Here is a 19,742-nt window from a genome sequence, read left to right on the forward strand (position 1 = left end):
ATGACCCAAAACTCCATTTTTTTATATAACAATCTATAATATATTTTATATCATCTGAAATCTTATTATTTCAGTTTTAATGTGATGCTTCAATAATATCTGTACACTGTCTATAAAAAATAAAAATTTTTAAATAAGCCACCCATGTCAAAATTTCAAACTGCGAATACGGTACTTCCTACACTGGTGGCTGGTCATAGGCAACAGATCTCCACAGGTGTTTTCTGGTATTTTTGAAGTTTTTCAATTTAAGATTGTGTAGAAAAAGAAAAAAAAAAACCGTTAAAAGTTAAAAATAAACTTGTTTTTCCCATTATTTAGTCAAAAATCATTTTTAAATTCCTATATTATGTCCTATAAATTTGATCTACATTTAAGTCACAACATTATTCTTTCCCGTAACTTGCGACACTATTAATTTTTATTTACATTCATAAGTAGGTATTTAAAAAGTTGATCACTTAAAGACAAACAAAAATTAAATATGATGACATCGATGACTTGTAAAGGTTACGACCTTATAATTCACATTTATCTTCAAACTTTTATCAACTCCAACATAAATCAACAACTTAGCCTCCTCAAAAGGTAGTATACTGAAGCATTATAAAGCATCGTTTCCTTAAGACAATCAATCATATTTTCATGTATTGCAGACAAGACAAAACAGAGAGCACCCTAAAACAAAAACACAGATTAAATCAATTTGTTTGGCCTTGGACCTTTTTAAAGAGCTTTTGAAGTATTTGTACCTTACAAATTAGATATGAAAACAAAAAAAAATCAAATTCCTCGTTTGTAATTTCCGTTATGGCCAAACAAATATTGTTAGCAATACGATGAAAAAAAAGTGGGAAGTCAAAATGTCTAAAAAAGCTACTTCTTTTACAACAATAACAACAACTTTAAGGCTCGTTCCTCAACAATTTATAATTTATTGAGGTTACGTATCGAATGAAAACTAAAAGTGAAAACCAACATCAACCTTATAGACAACATGCATTGAAGAGCCATGAGGCACGAAACATAAACACATACACACACACAAATACGATGAGTACTAAATTCAAGTTGAGAAACAAGCCTCTTGTCTTGTTGCAACTGTTTTGTTACTTTAAACCATGGCTAACATCGAAATCACGTCCTTCAAGAAAATTCGCGCTTGCTGCACCTTGATGGCCTTTTATGATCATCAGTCAGCGGACTATAATACTACAGGCTATACGGACTTGAATTGCTTTTGTGTAGTGATATCCCTTCACTTCACTCACAACTTGATGAAAGTGCATTATTTATGTATTTTATAGTTTTTGCAAGCAAGGAGTATATTGGACATTTGTCAGACCTTTTTGAACTTAAAAATCACATCCGTCATAGCGTCATTGCCATAATGCTGCTGCAATAAATTGATCATTAAATCAATCCAAATGGTGGTGTGTGAATGGAAATTATTGTCAGCAACACGGATTTCGAAAAAGTCGTAAAACCTTAAAACTCATTAACTAAATCACTTCACTAATAGATTTATTATCAATATAAATTACTTTGTGATTTCCAGGAACAGTATTGTCGGAATAGATGCAGCTTACTGCTAACAGCTAACTCAACATAAAAAGATTTCAAAATTTGATTAATATTACAAAAAGCTGTTGTTAAGGAGCAGAAATTGTGCTTATTTTAAGAAACAAAAACTATTTTAATTCATGTCTATCAAGATTTAAATATTCTTTGAAATCATTACATTTTAAAAAACCGCCTGAAATTCTAAGCATTGTAGCATAAATTGCAATTAAAAATAAAAAATAAACTACACTGGTCAACAAGGTTTTTGCCACAAGAATCAAAATATACTTTTCTAGTAGTTTTTGGGGTGCTGATTCCGAATCTGAAGTCATAAAATTTTGATTGGAGTTCGTTTTTTAAATCTTACCGTTAGAAAATGTCAAAAAACGTAATTTTGGCTGTTTTCGAGGTTATGTTTTTATGTGGAGTAATTCATTATAATTAAAATTTTACAAATTTGTTTATAACGAATTACCCCACATAAAAACAGAACCTCGAAAACGTTTTTTGACAATTTCTAATGGTAATATTTCAAAAAAGGAGGCCAATCAAATTTTTCTGATTTCAGATTCGGATTCAGCACCCCAAAAACTACTAGAAAAAGTATATTTTGGTTCTTGTGGCAAAAAAAAAGTTAAATTTTGTTGACCAGTGCTATTAGAGATACAAAAATCTTCTAAAGCTTATTTAAAAGTTTATAAAACCTTAAAGTGAATACTAATAAGGGATCTTGTAAAATTCAATCATTAAATACGGTAAATAGGGGTAAAACCAAATTGCAAAAAAGTGGCTATTTTCTAAACGCGACGTTGTAGAAAGTTGAATTTTTTTAATCGATAGATGAATTTATTGTTAAGCTGACAAAGGTATTGAAAAAATTCTAGAAAATTTCAAAACCATGTTATGACCTTTGACAAAGTGGTTATTAAAGGTAGGGGAATTTTTTTTTAACAATGTGAAAAATAAAATTCAAAAGATAGTAAAAAAATAAGGGTTTAATACTTTTAAGTAGATTAGATATAATTCCATAATTTTTTTTTAATTATGGAAGAGCGAGAAACGTTTGAGCAATTTTAATGATTTGCAACATAAAAACTAGTAATTTTAATGATAAAACATAAAATCAATTTTAATGATTTGAAACATAAAGATTTGATTAAAAGAAATAATTTGCAGCCCTTAAATTGAATAGAGACTTGTTGTAAGAACTAATTTAACAAAAAAACTATTACGATAAGTCATAGCATGATTGCAATATTTATACAAGGTGAGTCAACCACGGGCGCCATTTAATATTTCGTAAAGACTATTTACGGACAGAAAACTTTCTTGGAAATGCAATCTTCGGATTTCTTATAAGTATAACTGCGTTTCGAAACATAAATTTTTTGAAAAACACCTGCATTTTTAGGGGTATTTTTGATTGTTTTTTTTTTTTTTTTATTTTCAGCAATTTTATGTAGCTTTCAAACTTATAGAACATTTAGATATTGGCCATGCGTATGCATGTGCAAAAAATTTAAGTTTTGAAATGATTTTTGACTGAATAACAGGAAAAACAATTTTTTTTGCCCCAATTTGTTGGGCCGTTTTTAACCGTTTTCTATTTTTATATTTTTTTCTATACAAGATAAATGAATGAAATTAATACGGTGAATAGATAATAGGACTATATTTGTACAAAATTTCAATTAATTTCGTGTTCACAATTTTGAGATAACGATAAAATGAAATTCTTTTTTTAACACGTTATATCTTTTTATCTAGAGCAGATACAAATTTGATTTAACTTTATTGAGCATATTGATAATATTAACTTTCTGACATCATGTTAAAATTAGAATTAATAAGCTTTAAGATGATATAAAATTCGTTCTTGCTTTTTTTGATGAAAATTGATTGCGTGCAAAAAAATCTAGCTCTTTTTATATTTTATAGATGTCGTACAGACATGGTTGATGTGAATAATTTAAACTCTGAAACAATAGGATCTCAGATGATATAGAATTTATAATAGGGTACCATATAAAAAATTGATTTTTGGGTGATGGAAGAAAAAAAGTTTGATTTCTCCAATATCATAATGTCATATCTCAATGTTATCTCGAGTTCAATTGTATTGCCAATCCTGTACTTCTTCTACAGTCTAAATAAAATATAAGATATTCATTAAAATCATTATCCAAGTTCAATGTTATATCGATACATTGCACCGTTTCATAAAATCAGACAAATTAAAATAACTTAATTAGAAACTCTTCATGTTTTGCATGCAAAATTGCAAAATAAAATATAATTTGAAGTACGAAACTGATGATGAGTAAACTTTGTATCTTTTTTTATGCCAGTGACCAATTATGTGAAATAAATAAATTGGAATGTATTTCGATTGATATAGGAATTTTAAAAGTGAAAGTTTAAAATGAAGAAAGATTCAACTATTAATGCTTTTTTTTTGACAATTAAATGATTGTTTTAAACGATCGTTTCAATACAATAATGCTACAAAAAAGTATATACATACTTCAAATAAAAAAAAAAAAAAAAAATATTTCTATTTTTTTTAACCAAAACAAAGATTCAAATCTCCATTTATAGTGTTTTCTATTGGTGAATTATATTAATAACCATTCCATTTTAAAAGTATTTGAATGTAAGAAATCCCTGAAATTTGGATTTAGTAATGTGGCTTTTCCAAGATTTAATTAAATGAAACGTTTCTCTAATGATTATATTTGCTTAGTATCATATAGTTAAATTGATACATTATTGCACTTTAATAGTAATTTTTGGCTTTTAAACATTTTATTCTCCCTCCAAATTACCTAACTACTTTTAAACAAATTTTAACAAAATCACCCACCCAATTCAAATTTGCATACAACCCGCTTATATATTCACGATCTGGAATAAATCTTATTCTTAACCTAGTTTACTCCAACTTACAACTAAACTCATTTACCGATAGGTATTATTGAATTAAAAAGACATTTGAATGCGTGCACCATTATAAAAATTAGAGCCACCATGTGCAGACGACTGACTATGTAGGTGCTTCCGTGCATTTTTAATTTAGTTTTCTTTTTCAGCAGTGTAATGTGCTTTGATGTTTGTGAAGCCAGTGAAACCCTCCAAATGCATCAAGTTCCCAATCCCTGGCTTTTCAACAACAACATGAGCCTGTGAGTCGTGTTCAACGGGAAAATAGAAAACAATTTCCGAATACGAAATTATTTGCCTGTATAGTTCCAAATGACATACAATACCTACATACTCACATGTAAAAATGGTTGGTAACCTCTGTGCGCCAAGTCAACTTCAATCACGATAACGAAAGTGATAAGTTCTTTTTGTTGGATGGTTTGTTCCACTAACGGTGACTGAGTTTGAATTTTAAGTACTTGCATATATGTGTATAAGGCCTCTATACGTCTTCAATCTTTACACACTTGTAAGGCGTTCGGGGTTCGCAAAGTCATACTCTTATAGGCTTCAGTATTTGTTTTGTTTTCATTAATTTTTTTATTTTTTTATTTTTGCTCGCACCAACTTTCATGTGAATTTTTTGCAATGTTTTGTTCAAAATGATAAATTACTCGCATAGTGCGGCCCATCTTTCATTTTTCTTTGAATTAAAATTTTTTATCATCTGAAAGGTGTGTGAGTGTAAATTTTTTTAGGTATGTAAAAATTAAAATTTAAAAAAAAAACACACAATTCAATATAATTGGTGTGTGAAAATTTTTGTACGCATTGCGTTTCTCCTATAGTTTTGCAAACACATGAAATAAATCTAATTTTCATTAAAGTGTTATAGAAGAAGATCCCGCCATACATCATGGACCCTCCCTGGTGGAGTTCCTCGCAAAAATTTTGTGGTGTGCAGTACTTGAAGTACAAAAACAATAACATAACAAGAGTTACAAGGTTGTCATTTGCTATATGTAAAAAGTATGTTTTTTTTACCCGAATGAAAATTTCAATTAACGTTATGCGTATTACCCCTATTACATGAGGAGCAACTATGTGAACTTTAACCATTTATCACTTCATGTTTATGGAAAATATTTTAGATATTTTTTTTCAAATTCGAAAAAATTGTTATAACATTGGTCTCTTATAACTTTGATACAAGAACCAAAACCAAAATATAACTTTCTAAATATTTTTAGTGCTGCAGAATTTGTCTAAATACCCAGGGGTCGAATTATGGCACACGATTACTATCATACGTTAACGTTTTGACTAATTCTGTCTCTATTTAATTATTATTAGAAAACGATAGGGACACATAGCAACCATTCCACAGTGGGTCCCGCCATAGGTCAAAAATAAAAAAAGTAAATGTCAATTTTTTAAAATCCAATGATTAAACAACGTTCTACAATCTCCCATCGAACCAAAACCAAAAAAAAATTTGACGGTTACCCTTTTTTTCATTTCTTAATAGCCATTCAAAGTCGGTATATAAAAAAAGGTACAGTTTTTTAATCGCTGCAGTTATAAGGTGTGAACTTGCGATAGTGATAGCGGGTGTTAAAAATTGTGAACAGTATTAAATTGTTATGGATATTAAACGAGAAGGTTAATACTTTCTAAAAACATAAATTATATTGTTAAATAACATTAAGGCTAATTGTAATGGGGATCGTTAGCGAAGCAATTTTAACTATTTTTATTTAGCTCAATTTTCATTAAATTAGAGATTTAGTTGGTTTGCCTTCGAGTGCCCTCTACAATTTAAGTTCTCAAATGAAGAATACCGTCCTACCTTTCGAAATAAAAGCGCCGTTTTTTCCCCTTTTTTCCCCTTTTCGAGTAATACGTGACGATACACGGAGAAAAAAAAAATTACAACGTAAAACTAAAAAAATTCCTTTTTGTCACTATTATTTTTATAAAAGACTGAACTAGAGGGTAAGGGTAAAGTGCTCGTCTGACAGGCAGGTCCATTTCCGGCATTAACCATTTTTTTTTATATTTTCAAAAAAAAATTTTTTTTTACCTTTTTTTATTTTTCTTGAAAATAACCAAAATTTTAAAAAACTGACTTGATGCATTTTTTTGCAATAATAAATCATATAAAATGATAATACAGGTGTTTCATTAAAAAAAAAATGGTCATTATATTTTTGACCGCACTTTGTATGGGAGGTATGCCGTATGCCGTTATTCGACCCCAGGTTTTTTAGTTATGTTTATTTAATTTTAGAATTTCAAAAGAACTGATTTCCGTCTTGTTTTAAGTTTGTTTTTTAGACGGTAAATTCTATTTTTGGAAAAATTTTATTCTAAAACTTTAAAATGAATGAATTTTCGGGTGTTTTTTGAATAATGTTAATTCAGTTTATGATTTCTACGAATTTTGAAGTTTTCAACCAATTATGAGAAGGTAACTTTGCGAAAAGCATAACTTACTTTATAATTTATAAATATACGTTGCATTAACTTCAAAATTTAATATCCAAAATACCTGGACAATTGGGAAATCCGATAATAAATTTAAATTTAGAGCACTTAATATCTTCAGAATAGTGTCAATATTTTAAATCAACATCTTAAAATATAACTAAGAAAAGTTTTAAAAATGGAACCAACATTTTTCGGTTAAAATTCTTATTTATTTCGGCTTTCTCATCTCCAATAGAAAAATGAAAAAAAAAGTGAATTCATCATGACGTCCATTTGTTCATCTATACACCGAAAAAAAAAAAAACAATATCAATTTAACATTTTTTAATTATCAAATTAACATTTTTTAAATATCAGCCAAAAATGCTCTTTTTATGATATATAAAATGTTAAAACAACATTTTTATTATCAGGATGATATTTAAATGTCACATTTTGGAAATTTTTTTTGATATTTAATTATCATTTTTTCATATCAATTTTTCATTCCAAATTGTTGAAAAATATTAAATAAAAAATTCTTAATGTATACTAATTTAAAGGCGCTTTGTGTTTTTTCGAAGTAAAATGTATGATTTACTGAGAAAATTTGATCGGAACTAAGATTTTACTTCACATAGTTTGGGAGAAAATAACAAAACAATTATATCACCATTATTTTGTAAGGAATATTCCCTTTCAGTAATGTTTTGAAAAAAGAAAGAAATAATAAAAATAATAAAAATGAAAAGGAAAGAAATAGGATGCATTATAATAAACTAAAACGTAAAATCTAGTCAACATTGATATTTTAACTGTCAAAGTGAAATTTTCACTATCCACTTAAACTTAAAAAAATGTCAAAATGATATTTTAATTGTCAAAGTGAAATTTTCACTATCCCACCTGAAATTAAAAAATCTCAAAATGATATGATAAAATATCAAAATTGATATTTTAATTGTTGGACGACTTTTGTCACTGAAAAATGTTAATTTGATAGCTGTTATTATCAAAATTTTTTTTTCGGTGTATGTGTCTGTAAGTCCATCTGTACGCATTTTCAGTGCCTTAACTTAATTAGGCACAGATAATTTTCACAAAATTTTGAAAGCTAGTTTTTTTTTATATGAGGTAGAATAATAAAATGGGTCAAGTCAACTTCTCTATAGGTTGGAAATTTTAAGGTCTTATAAATAAAGGGTTTCGTTTTATATCAAATAGTAAGAAATATAGAGCTATTGATCTGTGAAACATTTCTTTCAAAATTTCCTTTAGTTCCTGAGAAAAATCTTCTCAAAGTTCAAAATAATGCACAAATTTCAAATGGACTTGACCCATTATTATTCTGAACCCCTCATATCTCGGTTAAATTGTGTACTTTCAATAGAAAAAAGTTAAGTAAGCATTCTTTTTGAAAGCGCCTTTAAGAATTTTGATCAAACTTTGATCAATGTACATAACAATCAAATCAATAACAATAAAACTGAATTTTTAGTTCTTCTCAAAAACCCCAATAACGGATGAGTTGCGTTGCAGTTTTTGCTTAAATTGAGTAATTTTTCATTTTTCGTGGTTTGCCAGAGGACTTTTGTTTATTAGGATATGTAAACAAAATTTTGGAAAAATCAAAAAAATAAAATGCACGACTGGGTAGCACGAACTTGCTCTTGGAGTTAAAGTTGCTTAAATTTTTAAAACTTTTTATATAGAAATTTGGAAAAAAAAATAAAATTCGTTAAAAAAAAAATAAAATAAAATCTGAAATTAAATTGCCCTCCAAAACAAGTATGCAGTTTTGATTGATATATTAACGTGCATTTTTAGAAAAAAAATTTTCAAAATCGTTAGAGCCGTTTTTTAAAAAAAACAATTTTTTATAAATAATTTTTTGGAAAAAAAGTTTTAAAATAAAATTGGTATGCCATTTTGTAGAAATCACTAATCAACATCAAAAAAATTCAATGTCCCGTTTTCGAAAATTTGATTTTTCAAAAAAAAATTTTCAAAATTTTTTTAAAAATCCAAAAATTATTTTTTTGAAAATTTAATTTTTGGTTTGTATTTAAATTATATAAATGCTTCTTCACAAAAAGTTTCCTTGAAATCGAATTAGAAGTTTCGGAGATATTCGAATTTGAAAAAACAGTTCTATGGCAGGTACCGTTAATAATGATTTAAAAAAAAAAAAAAATTTTTTCATTGAAATATAGACTTTAGCTTAAAACTAATATTTGAATTTTTAAACAAAATCGTTGGAGCCGTTTTCGAGATATTTCAATTTTACTAAAATCGGTATATGACAAGTACCGTTATTTTTGGTCCAAAAAAATTAATTCCAAAAACCCCTCTGGAGAGTCGCTAAAAAACGCTACATACCAAGTTTGACATTAATCGGTCCATCCGTTTAGGCTGTAGCTCCTTATACAGACAGACAGACAGACAGACAGACAGACAGACGGACTTCCGGGACCCACTTTTTTGGCATTGACTACCATCGTAATGTCATGGAAAAATGCTATCTCAACTTTTTTTTTTTGTACGAATGCATAACTTGATATATAGTACCTATATCGCAAGTAAAAATAAATATTAATATTAGTTTTTTTAAACCACAACAACAATTTCGTGCGGCATTTTATGGGTATCAGATGTCTATGTAGCGGTGCTTCGGCCAGCGCGCGCCTTGACGGTATGTAAAATGTCGTTTTAGATGTTTCATTTGAAATATTTTGACAAAAATGACATATTTTTAGTTGTGACGTGATTCTTGTTGGAAAAAGTTGTTTCATAAGTATTAAAAGTGTCTTAATTTGAATTGTGTCATTTTAGTTGTACCATTTTCAAGAAAATCGAGTGTTACAATTTGAATTGAAACACTTTTGCTGAATTTTCTGGGAAAAAGCATTTGTTTCATTTTTAATTGTGACATTTTAGTTGATTGAGGTTACCGTATCCCCTTTGTATTATTTTAAGTTACAACACTTTAGATAAATAAAAAGTTGTAATTTAGAGTTATTTATTGTTTATTTAAAAATATTGCTTTTTAAAGCTCAATTAAATCCCAAATGCTTAAAATTTTTTATCAAACCTTAAGCTAGCTAGGGCAGATATTTTACAAACACTTCAACTCAAAACAAATCCTATTTTCATACATTTTTTGATGTTTTTCGAGTTATGACACTTTAGACGAATAAACTTCTAGCTACAAAAAACATGCTGACTTCAAATAAGTCTGAAATTTTTAAGCACTTCGCCTTAAAATTCAAAATTATATCTTTTCGTTCGTTGTGTTCTAAACAATATTTTGACATGAGTTAGGTGAATAAAATATTTCAACCATTTTTGCTTAGGTCAAAAATATAGTGATTTTTTACCGTCTGAAAAAGAAACTATTCCACTTGGTTTTTACTTGAATGCAAACAAATCGTTGTAACATACGCCTTTCCAAAAAAAAAAGCAATTTTAAAAGCAACACATTGAACAAGTCACTTTTTGCAGCTATAATAACAAGATAAGATTATAATACCACTTGACCTCACTCTCCCAAAAACCCAATTCACTTTCACTTTAAAATATGCTGTCAAACCACAACAAAACTAGCCATCATTTTAAAATGCAACTACAAAGACATAAAAGAGCTTAACACAGTAAACACCAAAGCAACCTGATGCAACTGTTGGCTTACTTATTCGATAGGTAATTGCAGTAATTTTAGTAATTTTATCAGTTTTGTAAGTTGCAGCAGCATTGTAATGAGCCAATAGTTACACCCAAATATGGAGGTCGTAAGCTGCCTCTCTAAAGGAATTTCCAAGTTACAAATAAAAACAAAAAATGTGTTACAAATAAAATAACTATTAGGTACCTGCTAGTTACAATTTTATTTCATCGTTTGTTGTTAACTTTTTTGTGGTTTGATTTGATAGCTGGAAATGTTAAATTTTCTTCTGACATTTGTCAGGCTTTTAAGAAAAAAAGATGACACTTCATCTTACTCTTAAACAAGATAAACAATCTGACTTGAACCTTGTCATTTATTAATATGTTATTTGTTGCCTAGTACCAATATATTTGAAAAATCGTGCTCATTTGTTTGTGTGTTTAAATCGCAAATTGTATATAGTTGCAACAAAATAATTTTAAGTTTCGTAAAATAAATTTTAAACAACAAACAAACAAGTAGATATCCATCAATATAAAACACTCTGTCCTTGGCCGATGTAGATAGGTTCAAAATCTCTGTACACGAATTGAATTCAAATAACAATGGGGGAATGTCATTTAATGACAACATTTCATGTCTAATAAGGTGATTAACTGGATTTTCATGTTGCCGCCACCGCCGATAAAATGACACTCCCTCCTCGCATTCACCACCATCAGTCGCAGTCAATGAAAAATGTTGTAATTTTTGTTGGTAATGTTCAAGAAATATATCCACATGCACTTGTTGTTGGCCAAGTTATAGGTTGTCTATGAGCCAAACTTAAATAAAACCAAAACTTTTAATACAACACGAATTGAGTGCACTTTGATCGAGCCAAGTTAAAAAGAAGTCCAACAATATCTTTACTGACAAAAATTAATTGCCAAAAAGTACACCCACCTTTAAAAAAAAAAGTGGACTTTGACTCTACACTGTTGATTTTTATAAAAAAGATTTCTATAAATGTAGGCGTTTTGTAAGAGAAAAAATATTTATCGATGCAATGTGAACCACGTACATATTTGTAAACTGATGCAAGCAAACATATCAGTTAATAGAAACTAACCATTACTTTCATTTCAACGCATAAGCTCTTAAATGTTATGCATAAATTAATAGAGTTAATGATAAACTGTTGATTAATAAATTGAAATGCTTATACAAATAATAATATTATTTATTTCTATTTGTTGTTTTGAAAGATTTCCGTGATTTTTTCTTGGTTTGAACTTCCTTGAAAATATACAAACATTTGCCACTGTTGGTAATATTTGATGTGAAGTACTACAGCATCAATAAACCTATACTTGAGAGCAGTTTGGCAAATAGGAATCAAGTTTATTCCAATTTTCGCTAATAAATTGTACTACAGTATTATTAAAAGCAGTTTTTGTTTATCTATCTGCACTTTGTATTGCCTGGGTCGGCACACATAGTCTAGAAAGGAACGTCTTGTAATTCTATTTTCTGTCTGTCATTTTCTTGAGCCTAAACAATTAAAGCGAAAGATTTTGCAATTTGGTGATTCCCTAGATTGGCAATTTATAATGTAATGCACTTTATTTTTTCACCATTCGAAATAAAATAATTTTTTTGTTTCCAGATAAAGCCATGTGTGTAAGCAAGCAAGCTCAAATTCTAACCAAATAACAAATTCTTAAAATATAAAAACACAAACAAAAGAGCTGATGCGCGAACTTTGTTTTTATTTTTTGTTTATTTGTAAATTACAATTAATTTGGTGAACTAATACAAACATTTTACGCGAGAGGGAGTTTTGACAACATATTTTTTAAATTCTGAAAATCCTGTTTATTGTGTTCACTTGTTTTTAATGAATCAATCTAAAATATTACAGCATCATGAAACAAAATGTACTTATTGGTTACATGTACTTGTGTACCCAAGAAATACTAAAAAATTTTGCTATACATAATTGATTTTTTCAAAAAAAATTGTCATTTTTCTTTAAATCCAAAAACTATTTATTTGAAATCCTTTTTTAAGTTTAATCAAACTTTTTTTTTACAAAATTTCTCATTGAAATAGGTTACGAGTACATCGGTTACTAGAAAGCCAGACATCAAAAAAAGAATTTTATCTCACGTACATAACGATAAAAAAATATTTTTTTTTTTATTTAAAAAGTAGGATCTTTTTGGTCACAGTGCATGCATTTTTTTTAATCAAAGTCGTTTTTGAGAAAAACAAAAACTTTTTAGACCAAATTGTCTAAATTGGTTCTAAAAAAATCCAATTTCGCTCTTGGGAATAACTTAAAACTCTTAACTACGAAGTTTGAAGTAAATTGTTGCATTGGCTTAGGCTACAGATCAAGATAAGCACAGGCAAAATTGCGAAAACCATTTTTGCGCATTTTATATTATCGTAATGTCATGGCTGATTGCTATACCGAGTTCGATTTTTTTACGATTACAAGTGAAAAGAAGTCACAAAGTTTGATTAAAACAAATTTTGCATTTTGAAATTAAGAATTGTCATAGCAAGTTCAGAGGATGGTTTTTTGAGAATGTCTCATAATAAAATCGATGCTGGGGTATTTCTGAGTATTTTCCTTTATTTCCTTTGAAAAGAGATCAATTAATTGGAAACATTGAAAAAAAAAAGTAGAATCTTTCTTTTACGTTTCTTTAAATTTGCTGATACCCTCAAGCATAAGAAGCAAGCCATAACGATATTTAATATTACAATTAGCATCGCATTGCTAATAAACTATACATGAACAGCAAAAAAAAAAAACCTCTCAGTACCTAATTTTATTAATCAATTTTCAAGGATAACTATTGAAACACCTTCGCTTTTATTTCTTGGAATGTTCAATTTTACAATATATTAGTAGAGTCAATTAGTAGAGTAATAAAAGCAATTTATTATCTTGAATATGTTCAACATGTACCTTCGCTTCGTTTTGATTAAACTTGAACTGGAATTCGGTCACACTATTTATCAATTCATTGCCCATAACCTTGTTCAAATGCAACAAACCATGGAATATGATAAAATAAAACCGCTGTTTGCGCTGTTTAACCAAAAAACCCATCAAAAGAACGTTGTCTATTGAAATGGTTTTTTTTCTTACCTTTTATTACTTTTAACTGTTTATAAAATATGTAAAGTGTGTGTGTGTTTTTTCAAATCAGATTGAAATAATAAAACATAAACAACATACTCCCACATTTATTTCTTTTAATATTTCTTTTTTTTTTGCAAAGCCGCATAAATAGCGCAAACAGAATGGAGCACAATTCTTTTTTTTGTTCACGAAAATTCCCATTCTTCTTAAAAGCTCATTAGTTGTGTGCGAAGTGCAGCACAGAAAATAAAAACGAATAGTCTAAGTCTGAGCCAATTTATCTACAAAACAGAAAAAATAAAACAAATGAAGAGAAAAAAAAAATGTTTCTTAATAAAATTGAGGTCACCAGTTATAAGGCAATTTATTTTACACTTGGCGAAATGCTGTTAAGAATACGTAATGATTTTTTTTTTATACAATTCTTTTCAACAAAACAAAAAATCATCATCACAACTCAAACTAACTACCAAGCATCAACCCAAATAATAATGATACATTAAATGATGTTTTTTTTTTGTCTTCAGAATTTCATTCATCCATTGTTGAATTCTTTGTTCTTGATGCTAGGTTCTGGATTTACGGGAACATACAATTTCATACAAACTCTTGGAGTCAAGATACTCAACTCACTCTAGGTTTGTAGTCTATTTAAGCTTAAAATTATTTTATACACATATAACTAATGTGAGGTTCTAATTGCTTTTTAATTTGTGATCAGGAAATGACACATTGATAACAACACTCTGTTTGCAGGAAATCAGTATTAATGGAAAAAAAAATTGTATGGTATTAATGCATTTCATCTAACGAAGTAGATATTTATTTAAATTTCTTAAGAAAACAGGATTTCTAGACACGCAAGGTGCAACCAAACTAAAAGGTTCAAATTAACTTTATATTTAAACTTAATAAAAACTATAGACACAGTCTTCTTTCTTCCCATTTTAAATAAACTTTAATTCTATAAATAGTTTTGTTCATATCTATTTATATTTGATATTTTAAATTAAAACAAGATTCGCATTATTTATTGCTTTAAAAAAACTCTGCGAAATAATAAAAACAAAACAAAAATATGAAAATAGACCGCATTACCACATAACAAAGAAGAACGAAAAATATGAAATAATATTTTGGTAAATAAGTGGTAAAATAACGAAATAGTGACTTTTTACTTATAATTGCGAAACTAATTTATTCATAACGATAAATTTGTTAATAAAAAAAATAGCTTACAAAATGTTCACAAAATGAAACACTTGAAACATAAAATGCATCTTTAATATTTTACAAATGTTTTCCAATTATAAGCGTTTATACAAAAAAAAAAACAAAGTTCGAGCATCAACTCTTTTGTTTGCAATTTTATCATTAAAATTTGTCTTTGGTTTAAAATTTTAGTGCCACTACAAGTTTTTCTTTCAAAAAATATTTTAAATAGGTCTTTTATTAACTTCTTATCTTGAAACAAGACTGATAGATGGCAGTTTATTTAAATTGTTTCAAAGTGTGAATAGATTGTGAATGAACTTAAAAAAATTTCAACTGTTTTACTTCTTTTTTTATGGTAATTTTAATTTATTTGGGACATTGCAATTGAAATAAATCAAGCATAAGAAACAATGTGTTTCAACAAAATATCGGAGACGTGCCAATCCGAATTAAGACCCTTTCATGACCAACACAAAAACCAGCTCGCTTCTACCTCATTTTAAATGCTTTTTTATATAATAAGAGATACATATTAAGCCATGGTTTCGGGTAAACAGCATGAGCAAATCACTCGCCAAATCGTTCTTATACGTTCGTTTCCAAGCACATAAATGATTGACTTATGCGTGATCATTATTCCCTTCCATAGGTCAACTTCCCAACCGGTCCACGAAATGCTTATTAGGAGCAGACAAATTTAAGCCAGCAGTTGCCTAGATATATCCTTAGCTGGGATAAGTTTTAGCCTCAAGCCCTTCCAGTAAATGTTGATCTCAGCAATGATTTTACTAAGGATATCCCTAGAAATCCCAACCTCATACTTGATATCCCCATATCTCTCGACCATCTCACGAGAATAGGAAATCTATCCCAGAGAGTTATTGGCTTCCAAACAAACCTTAGACCTCTATTTCCTGTAGAGAGCTCATTCATGTGTTCGGTGGAATCACTTTGGCAAGCTTCAGTTTCAGTTAGGTTTTTTTGGATGATGCCAATGGGGAATTGGTGGGGGCTGTTCAGTTTAAGGCGAGCTAGAAGTGACTTCAACATATTCATTGAAAAATAGTCTCCTGATTTGAGACCAGTGCCCATGTTCTGTAACTTTTATCACTGGCAATAAAATATTTTAATGACTTTAAAATCCATTTTATATCATCACAATAAAAGAAATTCCGTCCAAAATCATAATTTCTGAATTCATAAACTCTGAATTTGAAAGAAATTTTGCTTTATTTATGGAAAGAAAATGGTTTTTAGAGACGTTGAAAAACGTTTATCGTTTATTAAAACTGAAAAATATTTGCATTGAAAATAAAAATTTTATTGCAAATATGTAAAAATATTTTGAATTCAAAAAAAGAAATTTATTGCAAATCTGCACTGAATAAAAATGCAATGCAAAATGTGTGCACAAAAACAAACAAGATAAAATAAACTTTGGTGATCATTATTGCATTGTGGTTCATCAAATATTTGCTTTTTCGATTTAGTTTAAAAACAAATACCTAACGAAGAAAAAATAATAAAAATTCCTAATAACAATTATTTTTATTTTAAGTGGAGCGATTGAATATAATTCAATTTTAAAGTTCAAGAGACCTCAACTGATTAGCCCACTGTCTTGAACTCTTGAACTTGAAAATTGAGTTTAAAAACAAAGTTCGTATGTCAACTCTTTTGTTTGTGCTTTTGAATAATTAGAAGTTGCCTCGAATTTGAATTTTCAATAGAAACATCAGCTTTTTTGAATATGAAATAACATAAGAATTATATCTTAGTTCTTTATTAAACTTTTTTTAATGAAGCATAGCTTAAAACGCAGTTTTTAATTCAAGAACGTTGAAATTGGATTGAAGCAATTTGATTTTATTTTATTAATTTCTTTTCTGAACTGTATTTAGGCATAGACAATACTTATTTAATTACTGAAGGTGACTTTTAAAAGTGTTTTTGACTTGGTTTAACTACATTATGTTCTCCTTAAATGGTTGCACAAAATTAACATTGGTTATTATTAATTACAAATTAGTTTTTAAAACAGTAAAATTTTGTTTGCACTTAAATAGAAAAAATGGCAATTTTTGTGTTTTAATTTATCCGTGACATTGTATTGCCTTTTGAAAATACACTCCTCGAATCAAATTTTAATTTTCTAGGTAGCTATATAGCTACTCGTACCGTTCATTCAACCACATGGCTTTATTTGAGGTATTTTCAAATTTCAACAAACCCACAAAAACCTAAAGGTGAACCTCTTTTCCTCATCAGTCATTTATTTTTCTAACAACTTGTGCCAAACCTTTCAAAGAAAGACAGAGAGAAAAAAAATACAATTTTTTTTAGGGCAAACTAACAGGTTAATCTATTTGTAATAAAAAAAAAAAGTATAAGCTTAATGTAGACTTTAGCTATACCGGCATCCAGTGTGCATCAAAATGGAAAACTATACAATTTAGTCTGGGAGTAGTAGAATGCTCAACATAGCAAAAGCATGACATGTATTTTTTCTTTATCTTCGTGGCTTACTTTCTTCCTCAGTTTCAGTGACTGCTGAATGAAATAAGTCAAGATAGAGTATAAAGAATGAAATAAGTCAACAGTAGAATATACTTTGTATAAGTTTTTTTTTGCTATCTGATATAACAAAGCCTAGACGACACAAGTCATAGCAATTCTCTGCCATCTTACACATGTATTGCTCACAATGAAAGAATAGACGAATGTGAAAGACTATGTGCAGCAAACTCGATCTAGAATTTCAATTCAAGCTGTGCCAAGGTGATGATAGGATACTCAAAAACTACATGAAAACTCATAAAATAGTTTGCTGATTGGATAATTTTCTTTAAGATTTGTTTCTTCTTTTAATACACTGTAAAAAATAAAAAGATTAAATAGAAGCCTTTATAAGAATTTTGGATACCGGGTTTTTCAAAATATGAATGTGTTGTTGTTTGATTGAAATACAGCAAGTCGTTCTCGAGATATACACTTTTTTTTTCAAAATGATGGGACCCATTCAAGACCCCAAAAAGGCCTCTCCTCTAGAAACAACATGCGATACAAAGTATATTCTTATCAGTGTATTCTACCTGTTAAATCAGTATTTCATTCACATGGGTGTTGAAAGCAACAACAAAAAACACGCAGCAACACAGACAGACACAGTCATCATTGATCTCTTTCAATGGGAGGCACATCCGATTTCTAGACATACAAGATAATGTACAACAGAATTGCGTGTGGATACATTTTGACGATAAGTCAACCTACTGCAAGTTGCAATTTATATTGCAGATTGCCCAGTTTTCTAGTGAACGACTTTTCTTGTTTTTTTTTTTACTTTTTCATTTTTTCTTCGTTACTATATACTTTTTTTTCTGTACGATATTCCTCCAGACGAATAAATAATTACAACCGTTGATATAGACGATATATATAAACTTCTTTCATCCAGGAGATTTGCCGGAGAAAAAACGCATGATAAAAACCTGATGATTTGGTCCACTTATTGTGGACCAATATATAGATAGTATGATGGCGACTACCATACAAATAAACAAACAAAAAAAAACCGGTGTATTGGCGACCGAAAAAAATTTCACCAAAAGTCAGAATGTGCGTTTGAAAAATTTACTTTAAAAAATTAAATTAAAAGAGAAATTAAATTCCGAAAGCGTTACTTTTATCTAAAGGCTACTCGCTATTACTACCGGTTAAGCCGGACGTGCATCTTTCCGATCGTGCAAGGTTTAAGATATTTTTTTTTAAATATGTACCCCTTCGAATAAGATACAAATCATATTGCTGATGGTAGATTGCAGCAGTTTTTCGTGATCAATAAGGTGAATCGACACGCATGCGTAGAGAGAGATATTTTTTGTCTTATATATAGTTTGTTTTTGTTTTGTTTTGAAAATTAAATTGGTTATTTGTTAAAGGTGATTAATTTTTGTTAAGAATTGGAGTTGTTAGTGTTAATTATTATAATAAAGTAAGTGCTTGGAGTGTATAAAATTAAACTATCATTGAGATTTTTTAATAGTGAACCCTTTTTGAAAACAATTAACAATTGTGCCTAAGATAAGACTATAAGGCGTTTTATTGACTTTTTATCAATTTATTAACAGTCTTGTTGGCCGAACTTCTTTAATTTAATAAGATTATTTCTGTAGGTTATTTGAAGTATTTTGAAAAAATATCTATAAATAGTAAAAAAAAAAAAACTGTATTGGCACAAATGACAATAATGGAATTGTTCTTAAAATTTAACATTCTCAAATAATTTTACAGAGCTATCCCTTAGTTGTGTTTGAGTCAATTTTTGTTTAAAAATCAAATCTGTTACTATTATGAAAAATCCGATTAATTCGATCTTAAAATAATATAAATTGTTATAGAAATTTTTTAGCAAAGTTAATGGTTTCATCCTGAAGCTCCAAATATCGTCGCTTGGATGCTATCTTGTTTAATGTCTATTTTTCAAAATTTTGGGAAATCGATTTTTAAAGTTCAGAATGAAAATTTTTGTTGATATCAGAAAATTTTTGTTTTTAAATGATTTTTTTCTGCAACTCTTGACAATTTTATTTTTAAAACAAGTAGTAATAGAAATAGTTTTTCAATTATTTTGAATTATATTATAAATTAAAATAAAACAGAAGTCATTTTGGATATTGGACAATGGCATTTATGGAGTGACAAAAAGTTTTCAAAATATGTTAGATATTGAACAAAAAAACTCAAAATTGAACAGAATCGAAGAAAATA

The 19,742-nt window shown here is 28.5% G+C and overlaps 1 protein-coding gene across 1 annotated transcript in view; it reads left to right on the forward strand.

Annotated features, from left to right (window-relative positions):
• Positions 1 to 19,742, forward strand: part of LOC129911190 (ankyrin repeat domain-containing protein 11) — an 87,349-nt gene that overhangs the window by 45,855 nt on the left and 21,752 nt on the right. The window lies entirely within an intron of this gene.

The sequence above is a fragment of the Episyrphus balteatus genome, chromosome 2, assembly GCF_945859705.1.
Source record: "Episyrphus balteatus chromosome 2, idEpiBalt1.1, whole genome shotgun sequence".
Taxonomy (NCBI): domain Eukaryota; kingdom Metazoa; phylum Arthropoda; class Insecta; order Diptera; family Syrphidae; genus Episyrphus; species Episyrphus balteatus.